The sequence below is a fragment of the Ambystoma mexicanum genome, chromosome 2q, assembly GCF_040938575.1.
Source record: "Ambystoma mexicanum isolate Mex_15411 chromosome 2q, UKY_AmexF1_1, whole genome shotgun sequence".
In the NCBI taxonomy this organism is placed as follows: Eukaryota; Metazoa; Chordata; class Amphibia; order Caudata; family Ambystomatidae; genus Ambystoma; species Ambystoma mexicanum.
The window spans coordinates 491,567,602-491,592,502 of NC_090924.1; the positions used below are offsets into that span (position 1 = coordinate 491,567,602).

General features: G+C 47.5%; 1 long non-coding RNA gene across 1 annotated transcript in view; it reads right to left on the reverse strand.

Moving 5' to 3' along the window:
• The window catches only part of LOC138568980 (uncharacterized), a 131,382-nt gene that overhangs the window by 60,035 nt on the left and 46,446 nt on the right, over positions 1-24,901 (reverse strand). The window contains exon 2 of the long non-coding RNA XR_011303035.1: positions 23,264-23,416. This is a non-coding gene — a long non-coding RNA (uncharacterized lncRNA). The remainder of the gene's footprint in view (positions 1-23,263; positions 23,417-24,901) is intronic.

Consider the following 24,901-nt stretch of genomic DNA (forward strand, 5'->3'; position numbering starts at 1 on the left):
CATTGACAAGCAATGTGCATTATTTATGCTTTGTATCCCTTTACTAGGCCCTCGCATTGTGAGGACCCGCCAATTGGGCAGCACTGACTTTTACCTGAGGTAAAAGGTGACGGCTCATTGCGAGAGGTCTGTGGCTTCTCAGCAGCAGGCCGGGCCGCAGGTCGAGGCCAGCCACCGGGAGGCCTGCACCCCTCGCCCTGCGCTCAGCAGCGAGCTCTGAGAGGGCGAAGCAAGGCTGTGCAGTTTACAGATCAGCCTTTGTGCGACAGACATTTTGAGAATGGCAGTTGCCGCGTGATTGCAAGTCAGAGGGTCCCTGGAGACCACACGCAGATATTGTGAACATAAATGACTGTTGCAAGGGCCATCAGAGGAACGTTAAGAGTAGAACTGTGATAAGTGGCGGGGTGGAGGATAATTATGCTCTCAGGTCAAAGGGTAAGCTGTCCAGATGGTGCTTGTTAGCAGTGTGCAGTCACCGCCTCCCCGTGAGCCCCCCACTCTCCGAACACACAGACACAGAGACGAGGTGTTGGTCGTGTGGGCTCCCTGGTGGCTCTGAGGCCGCCAGGAACGCCCCGTTTATTTATACCCGCACGTGACGGTGTGGATGTCACTCCGTCGCGTGCGTGCCCTTAAAGGGCCATCGCCACACTCCTCCTTTTCCATAACAAATAAACTGAAAAGCGAGGATCTAACTAACACACATTAACAGCACACATTAACAAAACCCAACTGACCCCCGTTTATTGGTACCGCCTTGGATCCCCAGTGGGCACCCCACATGAACAGTGGTACAGTCTGTATCACGCAACACCGCCTTCTTAGTCCGTCACATAGTCCGTAAGACGGGCAGGTTTCCCACGCCCTGTTCTCAGGGGGTACCTCCTGCCTGTCTCTCTGGCCAGTGTCCCTTCGCCTGGCCCACCGCAGGCCAGAGACTCCACTGGGGAGGGACGACCCCCCCTTCATCCGGTGCTTCCTCCAGGGCCACTTCCTCAGGAGTGTTCCCTCTTAGCTCACCCAGCCTCTTAAAGAAGCTGGCGTTTCTGGTGACGGACGCAGTTCCGTCGGACGCGGTTACCATCGATTCCTTGACAACCACCGCGTCCAACGGAGATGGTTCATACGTGAGGGACAGCTTGCCCCGTGGGTGGCGATTCCTCACAAGCACTTCAGCGCCCGTGGCAATCCTAGGCGGTCTTAAGCCTCTCCTGTTATTCTCCATTTCTGTCCTCACTCTGCATTCTTCCTCCACCTGGTCATTATTGATGACAGCCAGCTCTCGCTCGCCCACCTCCGGTATAATGTCCCTCGGGCATCTCTGAAACAGTGCTTCTGCTGGTGCCACACCCGTAGACGAGTATGGTGTGGTCCGATATCCCTGTAGGAAGACATACAGTGCCCTTTGCAGGCACTCTCCCTTTCCTTGTGCAATTCTGAACACCTTATTCAGAGTGCGCATCATGCGCTCAGCCTCCCCATTCACCTGAGGCCATAGCGGGGTGACCTTCCTATGATGGATACCATAGTCCTTCATTAGGTCGCAAAGCTGTCACCCTGGAACGGCGCACCATTGTTGGAGCACAACACTGTGGGCAGTCCATGGGTGGCAAAAATCTTCTCCAGTGCCACCATGACTTTGTCAAAAGCCACCGACTCCACAAACTCCTCCAGCCAACATGCATCCCACTCTTCAATGTGTTACTGGGTTAAGGTTTTCAGCCACCTTCCCCAGCATCTCCTAATCCCCTGGGGGCCTTGCCTTTAACCAGGCTTCTTTATAACTGGTTATGACCACCTTCCTCATCCATCTTACTTTAGTTTTTACAACTTCGACAGCTGATTTGGTAATCAGCACCTCCTTTTTATGGTCTCGGGAGGATAGCTCAGGGGCAACATGCTCGCCTTGGAAGTAAGACGACTCGGAGAACCACATGTTTGGTCCCCGGCTCTGCGCTTCGAAACCTCTGGGTACTAAGCGCGTTATAAATAACATATCATATCATATGGTTAGCACATCAACCTGGTACTACCACACCCCCCTTCATGGGGTGCTCCCAATACTTTGCCTCTTCCAATAGCACTTTGATGACCATTTGCTTACCTTCTCTATATCGTTCTTTTTTTCTTTCTCCACCCCTCATCTTCTCTAATCAGATCCAGCCCTATGGATCCTGCTCCATCACTGTTTCTGGTGGAACCACCTCTCCCTTCTCACTACTATCATCTTTTTCTACTACAAGCACCTTCGCCTGACTTTTGCCACCTCCTAGTGATGTTATCATTTCTTCCAAAGGACCACCAATCGCCTCCTGGGTACTGAATAACACTCTACAAGTGGTTTAGGGTGTTCTGCAATCCTGCGTTCCTTCCCGACACTCCTCCTAGCTCTTGCCAACTACCTCTGGGGTATCACCACTACAAACCTCTGAGGTAACCACCTGACACTGGCATTCAGCAGCCACCCTTCCGGGTATGTATACCATCCCCCCTTGAGCTAACCAAATCCACAATACTGGCACTACAACTGTCTATGGCAAGCCACTGCCTTCCCTTACTTTCTACCAGACTCTTCTTCCCACTCCAGAACTCCCTGCCTCCAGACTGCTCTGCCTTTCCTGCTTCTGGACTCTCTCCGGAATGCGTTATTCTCCAACTAATCCTTAACTCCAGCCTCTTGCTCCACCTTCCCACACTGACTGTGTTAGCAGACTTTTCCTTCTGCTCTAGAACGTCCTTTGGTGTGCGCTTTGGGCAAGGGTCTGAACCTGTGAGCCTCAATTGTTGAAGAGCCATGATTGGCTCTGGTGTCCAGACTCACTTCTCACTTGGGCCTAGTTTAGGCTGAGGGGGCCAGATCAAACCCATATTATGCCTATTGCCAAATATTATCTTGAGAACAAAATAATGGGCTTCTGCTTCTCTTGTGGTGCAATGAGGAATTGCTTTTTGAACTTTTCATTTATTAACATTCGGATGTGTGTGGTTTTGGATGTCATTTCCTATAGGTTTGCACTTTGCAGAGTGCTCAGAGTGCACAAAAATGTTCTGCATGTTGGGGATTTCTCATATGCCCTTTTTTTCTTTGGGTGTTCAGTGATACCACATAACCTTGCGGTAATTCCCATGGCACCTTGAATATGCAAAACACCCGAAAGCCATGGTAAACCTTCACGTGGTCACACAGCTGTGGACAGAACGTGGGCACACTTCTGTTCCCTCTGCAGTGTGAGCATTGGTGTCCCTAGGAGGGCACCATAGGGCAATTTCTCCCAAAGTGAGTACTTGGACCCCTCAATTGGGGCGCTGCACCCTCTGTTGATGGGCTCTTTTCAGGCGTCTTTAAGTTGCAGCTGGGTAAATATTGTGGACAGCTCTTTTGTCTTATTTGACATCCTTTTATCTAGCCTAAAGTCGACATGGGAAGATAGGGCATGAATATCATTGGGAAGGGGACCATCTATGTTAAAAGAGGGCTTCCTGCATCTTGCACAGACTGTGGTTTGCAAAAAAGCATTGCCTGCTTGCAATTTAATATGAAACAACAAAGAAGACATTTCCAAAATGACTCGGTCTTTAATCTTAAATCTACCAGTTGATTTTCTTAGTCTGTGTTTAGTTTTTTGTGCGCATACTCCGACTCATACCCTGCCTGTCCTTTTTATTCCCCGTCCTTTGATTATTTGTATCCCTTTCAAAAAAAGTTATTGGCTTGTCAAATTTCTCAATCGAAATTAAATTCTTCTATTATCCCTGACAGCAGTTAATAGGAAACTGTGCTGTGTGTTCATGGTGGAGACCAACGTTTGATCTTTACTTTGTGGGCACACATTCCCTAGCCCCCGCTCTGAATATGAACAAACAACCAGCCCAACCAATCCCCTGGTTGAACAGTGAATTTTATAGCATACATTTTTTTAGAAGTAATGGCAAATGCCATTGATTTTAACGACACCTTTAAACCTGTAACGTCTCCGCAGCAGCCATTCAACCTGCTGAGTTATCTGGGTACATTTCTCGCTTCAGGGCATGTCAACATCGGATCCCTGATGCTGCTCAAAATCACTGCATTGTCAACAGTGCAGTTTCTGTTCTTGACTCCGAACCCAACAGTGCTTCAGCTCCATGCACACCGACACTGTGCAGAGTCTCATTCAGAATGGACAGTCAGAAACCGATAACTTTGAATGAATGAACTTTCAATGAGTAACTAAGGCGATCCATATATATATATTTTGAGGACTTGTATTGTAATGATAAAACAGTAAATAGGCACCCTTATAACTGACAAGACAATATTATTTATGCAAGAAAGGCTTGGCGCCTTCGAGCGTTAATTGAGGTTAGGTTGCCCTCAATCCTTGACAATCAGGAGCAGCCTACTTGCTCTATTTCTCAGCCCCTCGGCATAAAGATTAGCTCAACCAAACATACATAGTAACCCATTTTCAAGAATGTCGTTGACATTACAGGATTAAAGTGAATTAAGAAACTGAAAAATGTAAACATCTCAAGGGGTAGGAAGTGAGACTCCTGTCCGCACTGCTAAAGCGCTGTGTGTCCCCTTTGTACCTCTGCACTCGACATGCATAGGTGATATGGCTTTTGGAAAATAGGACCTCTGATCATATATTCTTTAAAGCTAAGCTGTTAGTGATGTCTGTTGCTGAGTGCATATTGTTAGGTAGTTGAACTACGAGTGAAGTCTTCTTTCTTTTATGAACACCATGCATCAGAACGAACTACATGCCTGCATCAAACAACGAGTAAGAGCAGGTCACACTCACATATGTGGACTAAGGATGACATAATTGCCTTACTTAAACCAGAACAACCACTTTTTATTCTACAAATACAAAAATATATTTACTCTAAATATATATATGTAATAATTATACTAAAGATTATTATACACAGAATTTCCTGGCTCATAATCATTTTTCCCATCACACATTCATACTCATACTCATAGATGCAGCACATTTTCACTCCTTCCATTCATGATGCCTTGTATGTCACCGTCTCGAAAGACACAAAACATTAGCTGTCAAATTGTTTCAACCCTTCCTTCAATACAGGTGCAATTGTCTATCCATAAGTTATAAACAGTGTTCTAGATTGACATGTGTTTGTTTCGGTTGTATACAACAGGCACTACCAATATTGCCACTTTGTTGCTTCAACCTTCCTCAGGATGCAAAGCGAAGTACTCATTGTGTCTTGCTTCAAAAAACTGGAGTGAGCCACATCATCTCCACAATTAATTGTCAGGGGGCGTGCATAGGTTATGGAATAAATCCCTCACAGGCTCTCCTATTTGAGTATAAATGTATCTCTCGGCTCTCACAAATGTTGTATTTTTGTGTTTTTACAATAGAGAGTGGCTGTTCTGGTTTACGAAAAGGAATTCTGTCATCCTCAATCCACTGGTCCATGTTGTATGCTATATTGTACGTTTTACCTGGAAGACCAGGGATTTGGTTCAGGTAAACCCTATTTTTTGTACACGTTCACATATGTACAGCCCAGTGGGAAGTTTAAAAACATCTCAAACTAGCCCATGCGAGGTCTGAGATGCTAAACCAGTCCTCATCATCACATTGCATTTTATTACTTACAAACCTGGCTTAACAGTCTGAAAGTAAACCTATAATTACAATAGAAGAAATCCAAATGAAGTGTTTTGAAATCAAGGACTTGGACCTCTCAGCCATTATGAGGCACAACTCAAGAGCTCTGTTTTTTATATTCTTAAATCATAGTTCACTAGAGCTCAAAAGACAAACTACAATGGGCCTCTCTAAAGATGGGGCCTGTGTCCATGCCATGCATGGACTCTAAAACCCTCCAGAACCATTCAGATGAATTACTCTGCAACTCCGAAGGGATGGACCACTCAGATTTTAATAACATAACACCCATCACAAATCTGGACACAAAGTGTGATCAGGGCAGACACCTTGCAAACCAGTTTGGGTCAGTCTGACTGGAATCTGCAATAAGCCTGTCCACAACACTTAAATAAAGAAATCCCTGGATATCGGAAACCCATTTCGATCAATCCCACCCAACATTTTCTCCTTCGAAGAAGAACAATACCACTTGAAATCAACCACTTCCCTCTAGCCTTAATATTCCAATAATTGGATTCCTAGAGAGCCCTAAACCATCTACCTATTTCCCAACTGATTGCCTCGCCATTCAGTCTACTAGAACCCTTAAACCACACACATTAAGCACAATACACGAGGCAGAGCTATGCCTGGTAGCACCACCCCCAACCACCAGAACCTTGGGTAAGCACCTCAGAGATCACTGCATGGTCTGCTACATGTTGACTGCTATCGCATACTGTGCCCTGCCAGGGCCTCTCAGAGTACCCCAGTGCTGTCGTCTAATAGAGCTTGAGTTTCCCCTCAGGATAGAACACACACCCAAGTATAAATGACACAAACCACATAGAACAATGCCAGCACTCAGACTCTGGCTCTCATCATTGTCACATGTTTCATAGCTGCCTGTCCTTTATAATCATCCCCATCTTTTGGGAGGAACCTCTCTCCGCATGGCCTCTACACATTTTAGAGATACCCAATTCAAGACCACTTTACATAACTTTTCATTACCATTACATTTAGTAATAGAAACACTTATTGCAGCACTTAGATGAGGGAGATATCGGCCATGAATCTCCAGATAAAAACATATTATTATTTTTAAACTTGTAATGAAGACGGCTAGATATAACATTGTTATGGGTTATCTATTTAGGGTACCGAGTAGACACTTTTTTGTAATTGTAATTGGTTATTTATAAAGCACTTAATACCCAGAGGTTTCTAAGCACTGACCCGGGGATCGAACCTGTGTTGCTCTGCATCGTCTTGTTTCCAAGATGAGTGCATTGCCCCTGAGCTATCCTCCCAAGGAAGACCGCTGTCCTATTATGTTGGATTTATAATATGTAAGTTGGGCTGAGGTGCAACTCAGTGCCATGTGAGGTGGACCTTAAAAGTATCTGAAAAAAGGGGAAGAGTGTTGGTTATCACAGGCTATTAATGTATTTTGTTATGTGTTTTTTTGTTAATTGATTTGAAGGGAGAGCAACAAATAATGGTAAAATGTGTTTGGACTTTATTGTGTATGTCTTTTTGACCCTGTTGAACATGAGTTACCCTTTAGGGTCTGTACTAACTTTATGCAAACCTGTTCTTCTCTTAAACCCGGTTAGAACTTGCATAACAGGGTTAGAAATTGCCAAGAGCTGGGAGTTATTTAGCTCCTGGTTCTAGCCAAGTGGAGTCTGGTTAGCTTGAAACCAACAGGTACCAAGGGATATTTTGGACTCCCTGGGTCAAGTGGTGCCTTTCAAACATAGTTGTGTGATATTAATTGTGTAAGTTTAGGAATGTGTATACAAGAGACTGAAGGACACACATAAGGGGCATTTAAAGGATATTGGATAATATATAAATGGACAAATTTGTTAAAGTTTACATCTTGTGCACAACATAAATTTGGTGTGCATGGCGTACTAGCTCCTGGCTCCCTGTTGGTAGTGCCTGCCTAACTGGTGATGGCCGATACCCAGGAGCTGCTTCTTGCTCCTGATCAACAAATCCCAATTTCAAGCCCTGCATAATGTCGCCTTTTGAAAATATGCAAACATCTTAATAAAATATATGTTTATTTAAACCAGTTTGGTCTTTTGACCCTTATTTATTTTTGATTTCTATTGAGGCCAGGGAATGTGGGCGGTAGGCTGTTTCCCTTGCTGCTTGCTGCTGGCTGTAAACTTCCTTCAGACTCTTAACAGTAGCTGAAGGAAACTGATAACGTACCGGCAAGATCCATCATAGCAGCAAATGTGTGGTCTCAGAGGTTCCATTTCCTTTCAGACCCTTTTCTGATTTGTGTACCTTTTGGCAGCAGTCTTGAAACCGAGCAGATAGAAATCCAAGAAACATGGCACAGGTGCAGAATGAATATTGGCCATATCATGCTGACTGAACAGACTTTCGTGAAAAATGTGCGATAATAAATCACAGCAAACTATTGATTTCCAGTGCGCACTATGTTTTATGTACCTCTCTGCTAGCGTTCAGTGAATCAACTATTAACTGCAATGTCAAATAATTTTCTATGTCCATGTTCTTAAACACTGCCTTACTTTAAGCCTTTGATCATGCAAAGCGGTCTTGGGTTTGTTGGACACAAATAAGGACATGTGTGGAGGATCAATGCAGTGTAGGGGGCAAACATGGATGAAGAGCAGGACGCATTCAATCCCTGTCAGATATATAGCTCTTGATTTCATATTTCTGAACAGGTCATATGGCCAGAGCCGCTGCACAGACAGCATCCTTTCTCTGCTTAGTCATAGCCTCGCCATTTCCTCAGTGATTGTCTCTGGCATTTCGCTTTTATAGCTAAAGTCCCCCTGGTTTGAAATGGGATATCATTACCTCCAAATGTCTTTTGGCAACAATAAAGCAAGACCCTGATTTTGAAGCTCTTCTGTCATCACTCATAGGGAGAAATATTGCGAGAGGGTGCGCACTATCACAGAGCTGCAAAGGAACTGGCGGAGCAGATAGGAATGGACCCAAACGTATGTTGTCGCTTGCTGGTAACTGGTTTCCAGAAAACGAGATCCTCTACAAAACCCTCTGAAGCCCTCTCACAAAAAGACACGCACAGAATCCCACAATAATGGTTATATTATCAGGGAAGACTGACACCTAAAATGAATGACTCCTTGTCCCGTTATTGCTTTGTTATTGAAAGTGGTAAAGACAGGAGGTTGCCGTTGCCTCCCTTTGCACAGACAGAGGGAAGAGGCAGAGTTTGTGGATCCTTGATGCTTGCCTGTAATGGACTATGCTGTTATGTGGAGAGCCAGCGTGGAGATGCATTCCGGATGGCTGACAAGGGGCTGAAGCCAAAGCAGGGATGGGATGTGGTGTCAGTGAGCTCCTATGATGACTGGTGGGGGTACCTCCCTCTGCTTCTGGCCTCCAAGGCTGTCAACATCAGGAGCCTAAGCCTGTGGAGGGTGGGAAGATCAGTGGAGGATGTTAGTCCCATTTGAAACACCTTGCAGGGCCTGTGCTTGGTGTCACAGCTGCTGGGACACATTCTGCTAAGGGAATGGCCCAAACAGGCAACTTTGATCTGTCATTTATCTTGAATTGTCATCCAATCAGTCCAATTTCTGATGCATCACATGCAACAATCTTTCATACTCCTCCTTAGATTCAGCATAATCTATGCTGTTCTCCTGGAAATTGGTCATGCAAATCCTGACAGGGGAAGAAGGCCTTAAAGGAGGGCCTTGCAGGGGGGCCGGCTTCGCCTGCCGGGTCCCCGTTATTGGACAAATATATTTTCCCAGCAGCCAATCTATGACAGGCAGAGGCGGGCCAGCTGGTGTAGGCAGCCCAGGCAGGGCTATATCAAATACAGGGGCCATTTTAGCAAGGAGCAGCTGCTCAGTTTCTCCATAGCACGAGGCAGCAGTGCTTACTAGACACAAAGCCTTCACCTCCATGGTGGGGTCTCAAATGATGTTGCAGGTGTCACAGCGCTCTACCGCTGGCGCCTATGGAAGAGGTGGATGAGCTGCCATTGACGTTCCGCCACATTTTCCAAGGACCATGCAGAAATGTTCTAGTCTTTCCCAAGATGGCAGCCATTCAACTGGTTATCCCTTGCTTCCGCCCCCAGAGCAGTGCGTTGCAACCCTTCAGACATCCCTGCTATTACGGGAAAGACACTTGCTCTAGGATTTCCATTCTGCCTCCCAACACTCATTTTCCCTATCATTTTCCTTATTCTGTCTCCCTGTTCTGTCTCTTTTTGTCTCGCCCCTCTTGGATTTCTTGCAGTCTCCTGGTCCCCTGTCTTCCGGAGTCACCCTCTTGGAACTCTGCTACTCCTCTAAGCATCACCCCTCATTCCTGTGGCTATTCTATTTCTCCTTGTATATTTCCCTTTGTGAAGGAGCCCCGCCTGCTTCTTTGTGTTTCACTACACAACATTATACAAGGATCCTCTACTCTCTGAGTACTCCAGAACCGACGCTACAACACTTCAGTTTTTTTTGGCCTTACTGGCTTTTTCCCCATACTCGCTGTACCGAGAGCGGGGTCTCTTGTCGGTCTGTTTATTAGTCGGATATAGTGGCTTCACCTCGTGACAGACCATATCTCTTCCAAGAGTGGAAGACCTCTAAAAAGAAAAAGAAAGATAAGAAGACAATACGAGAAGGGTCCCCTCGCCATGCACCAGGTGCATCAGGTGAGGATCAAGGAAGTGGTCCTGTTAATCCTGGCAACAGAGCAGGCACCCACCTGGAGAGGCATCCGTTGTAGTTGCTTCAAAGTTTATGAAAGGATGAAGGTGCATATTTTTATAGCCCTCTCATATTACCAGCTACTGAAACATGCAGTCTGACTATGAATACAGAATTTTCCTTTGATTCTGAATATGTAGGCCTCAATAATAACAGATGCCCATACAAAACAATATAAGATAAAGACAAATTTCAGTCCAATTTGATCATCATTTTGAAGAGAAGGAGTGAAGTAATCCCCTTTTGACATGAAAAATACATTGGGCCAATCGAAGTAAAAGGGAGGACTGTTGGTAGTGTCAGTATCTGAAAATAACCATTCTCCATCCGATCAGCGATTGCTGCATTGAAGATATGCTGTATGGGTGAAGTTAATAGAGTATTTAAGGTGAAACAAATAGGGGGTTGGGAGAGTTTTGGGGAAATCTGCAGAGGAAAAGAGCATATCCAACAGGGGAAGAGCTGTTTGGTGTTCTTCCTGGCTTTAGCTGATGGAAATTATCCATATGAAAACCTTTTCCAGATTGTGCCAAATGCTTAAGTCTTTCCCAAGATAGAAACAAATTGCCTGAGAGGGATTTGGAAGCAGGGGGCAGATTGGGAGCAGAGCTCACCTAGCAATGTTCCCTGGAGCTGTTGATATTCCAACCTGTCCCGGGCACTTAAAAAGATAAACCCAAAGTGAATACAACAACGCCTGTGCTTTTAGATATATTGCACAAGACTTGGTTAAACCCCAAATAGTATTTGTAAGTCTTTGGGGGGAATTCTTTCCAAGCTATGCCATTAAATGTTGACTGGGCCTTCAAGGGACACGTTGTGGAAGTATATTTAAAATAGAATGTCATAGGATTACTAAATGAATAGAGCATACTATTTTCTGACTGTTGCCAAATATTAATGAATTCCTGTGTTTTCAGAGGGGTATCTTTATCTGGGTGTGTGACCATGGTGTACAATGTAGCTCACAGATTTGCAGGAATTGAATTGAATTAGTAGACTTCTTGATCCGTGTAAATCATAGCTTACTGTAATAATCAAAGATCCTTAGACATCTTGGGTAGGTTCCATTAGTCAGCTTTATTCCATGTTACACAAAGTCCCTTTAAGATAACAAATATGAACCACTGGGTCCCATCACCCAGGCTAGGGCTCTCCAGCTGACATACATTGGATCCTTCACTACAGGCATATCTACACTCACAGCTAAACATTCTCTCAGGCACACCAACATTCTCTCCTGCATTCCCAAGCACCTGCATTCACACCAAGCATGATACAACACATCTCCCTTCTTCACACACACACACAAATCCATGAAAGGAAACATACAGAGGAAACACTCATACGGGCCACCTTTTTTGTGAGAGATGCAACTCAGAATAAAGGCAGAGCGCGTCCCCCAACATACTTGCTGTGCCTCCAACAGCAGCCACTCATTCTTACGGAAGGCGTCCCCCCCTTTCTACCCATACTATACATCTCTTAGTCACGTGAATGGGAAGGCGTCCCCCACTTATTCACTTACATATCTGACCCATTCCTCACTTCACTTTAACTCTGCCATGCCCTGCAATTCCAATATCCAAAAATACCCATTGACCAAACCTCACACCAGAGGAGAGATACCACTCCATTCCATATACACAATTGTGTTGGTGCGGTGTCGCCATGAACCAGTAACCACCCCTAGGACCAGGGAGGTGTCATATCATACCATCCATACCTCACTCAAATACCCTTATGCTATTGTACGATGCCTGCACAATTACATATTAACATTTTGACATTGACCTAAGAGTCCCCAACTGAAAACACATTTTAACCTGAAATTTGCTAAACAGGTCACTCTAACCCAACTCTTTACTCCAAACTCTTTTCTAGAAAATTACTTCATCTTTTAATGGCGATAACAATTCAACAATCTAAAAGTCCATAGCTGAATGCAGCTGTAAACCTGTAAATACTCAGCTTGCATTAGTCACTAGCATTTGCTGAAAGAATTCATCCCTTGCTTGCAATCACACCCCAAAAGTCCATGGTTTAACCTAGCCGTAAACCTGTAAAAACTCAAAATGCATTAAATCCCTTGCATTTTCCCACATAACCTTGCATTTTCCTAGCATTACTATTTTAAACAACTGTAAGTAGTCTGAAAACATACCAGTCCTTGTTGCAGACGGCAACCTAAAACTAAAATTCACTAAAATTCATCAAACTGTTTTGAATTCAATGTACATCTAACACAGCTGTTAACATCCTCTCACCCATGCTGCCTATTCACACACATTCCCCATCCATTGCATCACTAAATACTTGTGCAATACCTATACTTATCCTACACATTAAACATAATGTCCATTACTATTTACTTTAACTCCCTTCCTAACCACTTTGTTTTAAGAAAGGATGTCTTGGGAGGATAGCTCAGGAGCAAGGTGCTCGCCTTGGAAACAAGACAATACGGAGCAACACAGGTTCGATCCACGGGTCCGCGCTTAGAAACCTCTGGGTATTAAGTGCGTTATAAATAACCTATCATATCATATCATATCATACTGGTTGTGCACACCGACCATGTGCTTCACAATGGGCTTCTCCTTCTTGCTCAATATCTCATTACAGTCTGGTTTGGTGGTCAACGTGTTCCCCAATGACCATCCCTGACGCCGATGAAATTCTCTGCATCATAGTACCTTAACACTCCAGGTGTCCCTTGCTCTTGATGCCCAACTTCCAGTAGATGGTCCTGCAATAGTTTCTGACTCTTCCGATAGACCCACCTGAAAGGGATCTGAGAAGAGCTTTACATCTCCTCTGAGACAATTGAACATCGCACAAGAAAACACACTACCAGCAGTATAGTAAGCTCACTGCTGTACAGCCACATCTTTAGTCACTTACAACAGCAGCTCTCCTTCCTGGATCCCGCGACACGGCATTGCACAGCACTCCCACACCATAAGGTCCCTTTCTCAAAACAATGAGTAACGCTTTGCATTTATGACGTTGATAACGTCCCTTGTTCTAGATCTATGCAATGCCACAACTGCCGATGAGGAAGATCGCAGACTCCCTCACCGGCCAGGTGATGTCATTACTTGCTTGGTGGACCTCGACTGTAGCAGATCTCCACCACTCCAAGATTACTCACAGCAGCTCTCTCTCTTAGGTGAGCCATATACGCTGCTAGCTGTGCCAATTGCAAACCGCGAATAAAAGAATATAATGAGCACTTCAGTCTTCAGTATGCAACAGACCCACTTGCAGGCTGTTAGTCCTGCATTGCGTCGTTATACACAGGGCTCCACTCTGACGCAGCTCTGGGGCTTCCCCATCTTGATATCTGGCTATCTCGGGGCACACAACGGTTCCCTCTTCTGCACAGCAGTTCCTCTTTCCTTGTGCTGGGCAATTACTGGGTGCAATTACCCTCTCCTTTGCTATGGTCCTATGCTGGCCATGAGTGGTTCATGCTCCTGGGGTCGACTAATGGGCCAGCTTGCCTTTCCTTCTCTCAGTACCGAGGGGCTTCACCCCTTTCTTCTCTCTGTGCCATGGGTGGTAAGGTTACCCCTCTTTCCTGGGCTTGGTCCTCCAGCAGCTCTCCCTATTCCTTGCTCACCACTAGCCCAATGTACTGCAGCTCTCCCTCCTTCTTTTTGGTATACCCTAAAGCTGTATCTCCCCATTTTCCTGGCCCGGGTGATGGGGCTTACTTGTGTGGGAGGCAGTGGTTCCTCTCTTTCTTCTCTGCACCCCCCGCAGCAGTTGGTCACTTTTATCTTCTCTTTTCCCACATAGGTTCTTTTCCTGTATTTGAAGAAAAACCAACTCTTTGCCAGTGTAATAATCAAAGATCCTTAGACATCTTGGGTAGGTTCCATTAGTCAGCTTTATTCCATGTTACACAAAGTCCCTTTAAGATGACAGGTATGAACCACTGGGTCCCATCAGCTAGGCTGGGGCTCTCCAACTGACATTCACTTCAGGCATTCCTACACTCACAGCTAAACATTCTCTCTGGCACACCAACATTCTCTCCTGCATTCCCAAGCACCTGCATTCACACCAAGCACTATACAATACTTCTACTATACAAAAATTCAAATCCTGGAGGAGGCCACCAGGGGGCGCACAGGCGATGGCTGCCTGAAGACGCTGCTCCCGCCGAAGCTGAGCTGTGAGGAGGGATTGAGCCCCCCCTGCAACCCCAACACGGGACAATCAAGGTCCGCTGAGGCAGTGAGCCCCGGGCCCCCCCCCCCGGCCAAAAGAGCGACGGCGGAGGACTCCCGGGTGCCTGAGATCGAGGCCCCGCGGCCCAATGAGAGGAACCACGAGCACCCCGAACGGCATCTGGGCAGTGTGAAGGGACACGGTGCGCCGGAGCCGCGGGAACTGCCGGCACGAACAACCTCTCCCCCCCAGCCCTGCTCATGTGGAGACAGGCGTACCAGCTAAGGAACCACTATTGGAGGCCCGCGGCGCTGGGGGACGGCGCCAGTGCGAAGCAGGTTCCCCTCCCCCCAGGTGGGAGTGCTCTACGCCACAGGCCCAGACCCGTTGACGGCGAGGACGTCTACCCAACTCGGGCCCCGAGCACTGAATCAAGTAGTAGGGGCATCGAGACCCCATCCGACGTACCCTGGGAAGGACCCTTGGAGCGGAGACACTGCAGATTTCGGCCCGTGGTCCCACCGGAGCACGCATAGTTCTGGAAGGTGAGGAGGACCCACCCCCGGCCCACACACTGCTGCAGCCCTGGTGGGAGGGGGTCTGGGCCAGCCCTTTTGGACACAGTAGGGCTGTCAGAGGGATACCGCGGCTGCTGGCCTCTCAGCCCCCCCCTGGGGGCAATTATAGGGTGAAAAACCGTGCACCCACCGAACAGCAAGAACTCGAAGGGGGAAAGACCCCGAACACGGACTCCACACAGGTGGTGGCCCCTGGTTTCCTTCCCAGGGTTTGTGTCTGCCTGTAGGCGAAGCTAGAAGGGAGCACGGTCAGCCGGAACAGGCCGATGCGCTGCGGGCGCTGAACCCCCCTCCCCTCCGGGGGCACATCCCGGAGCTCTACCCGGGCAGGATCCGAAACACATTGTCGCCCCCCCCCCCACCACGGGAGCGGCAGGGGGACCCAGGCGAACACAAGCCAAAAAAAGAAAAGGGTGTGTGGCCCCCACCCGATGCCAGTGGGGCGTGTGCCCGCCCAAAGGCTGCCCATTAGAAGCGGTCTGGCCTGAAGGAGAGAGGGCGGACTTCCAACTTGGTCCTCTCATTTACCCCCCGGGGGTTGCCGGCCGGGAGGGCTGAGGGGGGCCTGATGAGCTGGCGAAACACTCTCCAGCAATATCGTTACCAGGAGGCCAGAGGAGAGAACAGCAGCTCGGGCCGAAAGAGTGAAATGGCCCAGTCAGAGACCTCGCCCCCGCCCACCCTCATAATGGAAAAGGGTTTTGCCTCGGTCCTGCAGGAGATCAGGGACATGCGAGCGGACATTGCCCAGAAGATGGAAAAAATTGACCAAAGGGTGGACAAGGTTGAGGACAGACTGTTACAGCTAGAGACCAGCCAATCGTCATCAGTGACCCAGGAGATGGAAATGGCCCTGAGACTGTCTGCCCTAGAAAAGAGGGACGGGGAGAGGGCCAGGCAAATGGACGATTTTGAAAATAGGGAATGGGGTTCTGGAGATGGAGGAAGAAATGGAGACAGATTTGGCCCTGGCGGTGAGAGACATCATCACCCTCCTCTTCTCGGATGAGATGACAATGAAACCAACGTTTGATCGGGTTCACAGAGTGGGAGGCAGAACACGGGGCCCCCGGTCCATCTTGGTCCGGTTTCACTATTACACAGAAAAAGCAAAGGTGCTGGAGGAGGCCAGGAAGGCCCGGGAGATAACATACAACAATGCACAGATGGCCGTTTTCCAGGACCTCTCTTCGTATACGCTGGCCAAACGCAGGATGTGCCGCCCTCTGACACAGTTGCTAAAAGGGCAGGGGGTGCGCTACAGATGGGGGTACCCCTTCTCCCTCACGTTCGAGTATATGGGTCAGCGGACGACCCTGGTCACAGAGGAGGACATAAGGGGAGCCATCCAAGACTACGTGTCGGATCCAACCCCACGGAGGGAACCCACAGGGATGGCCGCGGAAGGCGCAAGAGGACGCGGAGAGAGGAGAAAGAAGACGGTCCCACAGAAATTTAAAAAGTTGAACCCGCCGTCCCCGGCGACGGATAGGGAGGGAAACGACCCCGAGTACGGAGGAGCGGGCCGGTCCGGCCCACGGGGGACACGGGGGACTGGGAGTTGTAAACCAAACTGGAAGTGAAGAGAGGACTCGGGGAACCGGGCAAGAAACTCTGATCGAGGATGAAAGGACCAACCGGGCCCTAGGGCGAGCCGGCATCATGGACCGTGGGGTCCAAGAACACACAGGGTCCCCTTGAACAGCAAATATGTGGGGTCTCTGGGGAAAGGGGCTCGGAGGGGGGTAGGGAGGGACTCAAAGAGGAGTGAATTTCAACATCAGCCCAGCCGGAGGCGGTAGGCTGGTGGTCCGGCCAGTTACCAGTAATGGTGGAACTATTTGGCTGGAAGCCGGGGCGGGGGGAGGGGGTTGAAGGGTCAGTCGGCGTTGTTAAATTTGAAGGGGGACCAGGGGGCAGTTGGGGGAAAGTTCAAGGCCCACCTGGGGGGAGGGAGGAGGGGGTAAAGGGGAACCGAATATAATTCAAACAGAGCTGGGAGGGAATGGTGCTGGGAGGATGCTAACCGGAAAAAAGGAGAATCTGGACAATGGCTGAAGATCTGCCTGCCCTGGCGTGGGTTCCCTTAACGTGTGGGGGCTGAACACCCCAACCAAGAGGTCCTTAGTCTGTAGGGAATTTAGGAGGGCAAAACTTGATCTGCTCTTTCTCCAAGAAACAGATTGGGTGCGGGGGAAGGAACCAAAAGTGCAAGGGGGAGGGATCGGGGGAGGTGCTCAGCGCATCGCACAGAACCAAGAAAAGGTGGGTAGCCATGTTGCTAGCAAGGGACGTTGGCTTTGAAGTAGAAGCCACGTTGAAGGACCCGGACGGCCGATATCTGTTGGTGAGGGGCTCCCTGCAGGGCTCCCCTCTGACTCTCACGGTGGTGTATGGCCTGAACGAAGGCCAGGCTCAATTCTGGGAAGAAGTGAAGGACAGATTGAAACTTTTTGTTCATGGGATGATGGTGGTGGGGGGGATTTCAATATGGTCCTGGACCCAGCCACTGATAGGAAACGCTTGGGGCCCCAGCCCACCAGGGTTGCGGATGAAGCCATGGCCCGAATCTTCCAGAGGGTCAACACAGAGCTGGGCCTGGTGGACACTATTCCGAGTCCCAGGACTGGACTCCCCTCTTTCACATACTATTCAGCAATCCACACATCATATTCCCGAATAGACAACATCCTAGTTGATGAGCCCCTACTTCCATATGTCTCTGGCCACAGGGTCAACCCAGTCCCTTAGTCTGACCACGACCTGGTCCGTGCCACCATAGCGGGGGGATGGTGGCGTGGCAGTAAAGGGCAATGGAAATGCAACGACTCCCTGTTGAAGGACGAAGTCCTGGCCCAGGAAGTGCTGGACACCATCACAGAGTATTTTGAGCTAAATGACAATGGCGAGGTGGGCACGCACGTACTGTGGGATGACTTCAAAGCAACCATGCGAGGAGTCCTCATTAAGTTGTGAGCCCAGAGAAAAAGGGAGAGAGAAGTCCAGGAAAGGTCCCTGAGAGAAGAGTGAGTGGATGGCCTCTTTGGAAAACTATAAACTCCAGCTGAAAGACCTCCTGCTGCATAAGACTGAGCGGAGTCTTCAACTGGTGAAACAAAAGTATTATGAGAAGGGGGACAGAGCAGACAGAATCCTAGCCTGGAAGCTGAGAGAGGTTCAGAGAAGCAGGACGGTGAAGGCAGTGAGGAACGAACAGGGGTCATTAGATCATGGTACCCCAAACATAGGAGCGCCCTTTCGCCGTTATTATGAACAGTTATACTCATCAGAATATGACGGGGATGACGCTCAGATTGAGGGTTTCCTGGACTCCATCCGGGTCCCGGCCTTGACAGGAGAAATGGCAGAGGGTCTGGAGGGCCGAGTGACAGAGGAGGAGGTAAAGCACGCGATTAGTGGGATGAAGGTGGGGACGTCCCCTGGAGAGGACGGCTTCTCAGTATACTTTTATAAAAGGTATCGGTCCACCCTAGCCCCACACCTGGTGAGGGTGTTCAACACGGTATTAGAGGGGGGTACTCTGCTAGAGGGCCATAATAGTGGTACTGCCCAAAGAGGGCAAAGACCCCACCAAATGCTCCTCCTACCGCCCGATATCCCTTCTCAATATAGGTGTCAAGATCCTGGCCAAGGTGGTGGGAAAACGGATGGAAGGGATAATGTCCAAGCTGGTTCATGGGGATCAAGTGGGATTCATAGGGGGCAGGCAAGGCTTGGATAACATCAGGAAGACGATAGACCTAATCCATCATGCCCAAGAGTCAGATGTCGAGGCAAGCCTGCTTTCTCTGGACTCTGAGAAAGCTTTTGACAGGGTAGAATGGAGTTACATGGAACTTCTCCTCCGAAAAATGGGTTTCGGGGCACACATCAGGAACTGGGTATACGCCCTATACAGAGCCCCAACGGCGAGAGTACAGGTGAATGTAGAACTGTCCAAATCATTTCCCCGAACGCGGGGGACAAGACAGGGATTCCCACTCTCCCCTCTGATATATGTCCTAACGATGGAGCCCCTGGCCATAGCGGTGCATGCCCACCCCACAATTAAGGCGATTCAAAGAGGCGAAGTGGAGTTCAAGCTCTGCCTGTTCGCTGACGACATCATGGCGTACTTGGTGGAGCCCAGCTCCTCACTCCCCCCCTCCTGTCCCTAATGGCGACCTTTGGGCATTTCTCGGGGCTAAAAATAAACACATCAAAGTCAGTGTTACTCCCTATGAGGGTCCGGGACCCGGGGTTGGACCACTTGGATAGGTATGGGGGGATTGTGGTGGGGAGGGACTCCATTAGATACTTGGGTGTGCTCCTTACCAGAGATCTTTCAAAACTGGCCCCAGCGAACTATGGCCCCATAATGGCGGGGATTACATCGGACCTGAGGAGGTGGGGTGGAATGATCCTATCCTGGTACGGGCGCATGACGGCGGTGAAAATGAACATCCTGCCGAGACTGCTGTACCTTTTTACAGCACTCCCAATGGGGGTCCCTGACCAAACATTCCGGGACCTACAGAAGGCAGTTCGGGAATTCATATGGCAGGGGAAGACCCTGAGGATAGGGAGGGCCACTCTAACGTTACCCAGAGAGGAGGGTGGTTTCGGGCTGCCAGACTTCCTTCTTTACAACCGGGCCGCCCAGTTGCGCGTCCTTTTGCAACACATGAAGGAGGGGATGGGCACCTACTGGTCAATCTGGAAGACATGGACGCCAACCCTCTAAAAGTGTGCGACCTTCTGTGGATGCCGCGTAAGTTCATCCCGAGCAGATTGAAGACCCACCCAACCTTGGGAGTACTCTGGTCGATCTGGAAGGAGGGGCCCACGACTGCACACCTCACTTCATGGCCCTCCCCGATGTCCTCGCTCTGGGGCCACCCGCTCAAACTCGGCAGCAGGGGATTCAGGAACGCCTGATCCTGGTCGGATGGGGGGATGGAATGGGCGGGGCAACTGTTTAAGGAGGGCGAGTTTCTCAATTGCGAGGAAATGTGTGGGGCTCTTGGGCGGGGGTCTCTCTCAGTTTTTGAATACCTGCGCCTAAAGGGCATCCTCTGCGACCAGACATGGGGCCAGAACCTGCGGAGACAGCTGACCCCCTTTGAAAAGTTATTAGACACGGCTACAACAAGGAAGGGGGCAGTGTCAAAGATGTACCAAATCTTGAATACTGAAAACTTAGAGGGGAGGAGAGGATTTTGCGGGTTTTGGAATCACTTAGCGGGAGAGGCTCTCACAGAGGACGCATGGTCCAGGACATTCAAAATAGCATTCCATGGGAACCTATTTACATCAGACATGGAGCACAATTTTAAGAGCTTGCAGGGATGGCACAGGGATCCGTTGAAACTGTCAAAGATGTTCCCAGGGGTGTCCCCCAGATGCCCAAGGGGATGCGGCCAAGTGGGAACAAGGGGTCACATGTGGTGGTTCTGCCCAAAGGTACAGAAGTTCGGGGAGAGTGTACGGGGGTAGATGGCGGAGGTCACCGACGAACTACTCCCACAAAACCTGTTGACGATGTTGTTGGGCCTCCCACCGGAGGAAGCGGAAACATATAGGTACCCAATAATGTGGGAAATAATGCTGGCAGGAAGGGTGGCCCTAGCGCAGAGGTGGAAGAGCCCGGAGACCCCCTCCAAGGAAGATTGGCTGAAAAAGCTAAAGAACATATTCCTCATGGACAAGTTGACGGCCATGGTCAACAATGAGTCTGGCACCTTCCAGGCAAACTAGTATGGGGTACACCAGGCATGGGGGTGGGACGCCCATTGATACCATGGGGACACTCTGGCGTGGGAAGGGTGGGATGCCCAAGGAGCGCCACCCAAGGACAATGGTGCAATCCACGGCCCAAGGGACAGCGGACGCAACACAGCCAACACTAACACGAAGGTACTGTACAGCTCCAGGCACCGAACGGAAGAGTACCGTTGAAAGCTCCCGTGGTTGAATTTTTGATTGGACACTGATCAGGGGGGGAGGGTCGGAGTTGGAGTGGGGGGGTCGGAGGGAGGGGTTGTGGGGTTCCGGGGTTTGAGGATGGTGTTAAATCTATATTCACAATGTACCCGGTTTGTTATATTGAAAAATGCTAATAAAACCAAAGTTAAAAACAAAAAAAACAAATCCTGAATAGAGTTGTATACCCCTTAAAGTCTAATATGAAGATGTTATTTCCTCAACTTAATTTCCAAGAAAATAATGTGAATTTAAATAACCAATGTCATTTTGTCAAGTAACATTGTGAAGAAAAGAAAGAATTCTACCTTAGGTTGCCTCCTAATGCCAATTAACATGTTGTGCTGATTAATTTCTTCCTCAAATGAATATGTTCATGTTTGTGTGACCGTTTAAATGAATCAAAATATTGTGATATCCAAAAGAAAAGCATATATCCTAAACCCAATCTGTTAGACAAAGTAGCCAAACTTACCCTACCCAGTATTCTAGCATCCATCTTCAAACTAGAAACAAATAATGCTGAACATTTATAGTAGAATCAGCCCTATAATTAGAAATGTATACATAAATCAACGTCTTTCCTCTGATACCAACACTTGTTAATGGTTTCAGATCAAATTAAGAAAATTACATAATGTGGAGTATATGCTCAGAATGGTTTTGTGTTTCTTTGAAGCCAACAAGCAGTGATAACTTAAACATTCAAATTGGAAGATATTACATATATTTTTGTCTAGAATAGTTAATTGGATTTTTTTTATACAAACGGACATTTGTATGCATTGTTAATGTAAATATTACCAATCTAATAGCAAGCCGGTAGCATTTCTTTTCTGTAGAAGAGCTGACTGTATTTGTGTGGAATATTGTAGATCCCTTCGCACGCATTCAAAATTAGGCCTACCTCTTTATTTTGATTTATTATTTTAAATAAAATAATCCTGGATTTCTGGGTGTGATTATTGTGGTGGGGCACGTTCAATCAGGAGACATTTCTTCATAAAACAAACCTTCAAAATCTAGATATATTCAATAGAGTTAAGTGATTGCAGAGCATCCCATTGAAGCCTTGCTAGTTTGTGGACCAAACATTTGCTGGTCTCAAAGGGCTTGATGACCACCTCTTCACATAGTCTTGTTACCTCACCACTAAGCCTGAGTTAAACTATTCAGACACAAACCAAAACTTTCAAACATTTCACATTTTGGGGAAATTGAGATGTTTCACACATTATCAGTGGTTCAGGAAAAGTGATTCAGTTGATTTGCACTCCAATATTATAATTAGAGCATGTATGGTTTGGGTTTAGAATCTGTGTTATTAGGCAGAGGCATGAGGTTGCAAGAGCAGTTGAGGGAATAGGCTTTAGCAGAAGGAGAGGTAGACAATGAAAAGAAACTTGTAAAAGGGTTTAGTTGTGTCACAGACAGAAAATTAAAATATGATTCAGTTGAGGGACAGGTAGACCATTGATATATGCTTCATGTTAGGGATAGACGGGAAACTGGAATGCTGTTGGATACGCCAACCCTTTGTTGCTGCTCCTGATGACCCTAATCCATCCCAGGGACTATCTTGCATAACATAAATGCCTGTGACTTGTCATTGTGAGGGGAGGAACAGTGCAGATTTGCTTGGAGACATCCAGGAAATTAAATTATATTCAGTGGCCAAATTTGACTGTGTCTTATTTTAGTGGCCATAGAAAATAATAGCTGCAAAGTCTGAGTCTTATATCCCTCAATAGACAAGAGAATATATTCAGTGTCTGTAACTGAACATATTGCCTTTTAATGACCACACCAAATACTAGTTGTAGGGAAAAAGTCATATTTCTTTGCAGGAAGGAGAAGATTATACTGAATGGGTCTGGGGTTTAATAGTGAGGGCAAATACTACTTAGAAGTTGCAAATAAAATATTTTAGAAACCTTGTTAGGCGGGAGGGGATTATATTCAATGCCTGTATCCAGAACAAATTATAATTTTACAGTGCAGGGAAAAACTGTGGTAATTCCATTATCGCCCAAAAAGTGGCGGGAAACGAATAACTGCCACTTTTTCCCTGCATCGCCAAACTTGCATTGAGGCCTAATGTATTCAACTGAGTTTGTTGTCTTTAAATGGGCATTTCCAAACAAGTATTAAAGAGAAAAATGCTTACTTGTCATGGTAGGTCGGAGGAGGTTACGTTGGTGACTGTGAGTTCACAACATGCCATCTTCTCTTGTCAATGGAGAAGTCGCCATTTTGAGTATCAACATGTCTGTAGCACCCACAAGTGCTTGGGGGGAGAGATGGAGGTTCCGCTCAATGTCTGTAAGTGAGAAAGAGAGCAGAGATGTAGCTTGTATCTTCAGACAACCCTGGAGTAACAAGTACAGAGGTGCAGTTGTGTGTTATTCAAGGTCTCCACTACCACCACCCACAGCGACTGATGATGAGTCTGAGGATAATGATGCTGAGGGAGATAAAGGTGATTATCCATTTGAGTCGAGACCCCAGCAACCACGGATTAAAGATGAGGAAAAGGAGGAGGATAATACGCAGTTATATAGGAGGGAAGGCAAAGCAACTCATCCCTCTTTATAGGGGCTTTCAGATTGGAAAGTACACAACATCAATGTGTAACAGCCACAGCACCAGCTCAACCACTGCCAACAACTATACAGCCAGAATTGCATAAACGGATAAGCCTTCTTGTTCCAGCAAGAAAATCCCCATTGTAGAAGTTATTCATATTATAGGACAAACAAGGACTTTGTACTGGGGAAAGGCTGGGACCTAAAGGGGTACAACATTATTGCAGTGCCACATGATGCACCACCCGTCATAGGACAGGTATTAAACCAAAATACCTCTAATGCATCACTCTCACTTTCCCACAGTTAGTCAAGTATATTCAATCAGTCCATCTGCGTCACACCAAGCACATCTGACAGAAGGACCCTGCACCAGTTCTGCCATCTCTGGCACCCCTCCACTGTAACCTCTTGTGACATATGTTTTATTGTTGTCAGCATTGCCTTCTCCAACATCTCTTCCTCTGAGGCAGACTCAAACCCTCCATCAACCCTACTCTTTAACTGTTCCTATGCCATTGCCCAAAGACTCTCCCACCTCAAGCAACACCTGTCCTCCCTGTGGACATCTGGCACATAGGGGGCCCACAACCAGATAAGGCACACCATTCTGTTCTGAGACATTCATGTGGCAATCAAAATCCGTATTCTAGGAGAAGTCAACCTCCTCCAAACCCCTACCCCACTTCATCATTTAGGACTAACACTAATCAGCAACAACCAAGAGAAGTGACTGACTAGGGCAAACAAATGGGTTAACACTGGGTTCTCAGGTACACAAAGGAAGGTAACTAGAACAAGAAGGATTTTCTTTTTCATAAACCAACTGTTTTTTTAGGTTAATGGAACAGTTTTTTCATAGTTTCCTTTTTTTTTTAAATGTTAGGAGAGGGAAACTATTTGACAAGTCACACAAGGCCTATTGAGCCCAAAACACAGTCACAGTGGAATAGGAATGGTGTCAAAGTCCCATATCTTATTTAAGGGACTTCTAGTGGGGTGACAATCAGGGCCTTAGACATGCATGTAGCTAGTGGATGAAGGACCCAGCAGTGGTTTGGGAATAGTCCCCTGGCCACCCTCAGTTAGCCCCTGTCACTCAGCAGGAAACCGCCATATGCCTGACAAAACTTCTACTAGCCGTTTAAGCCTTGCCAGGAGACCTGCAGTCTCACACGTGGTGGTGCACACACCTCCACAATCTAGGCTCAATAGGATGG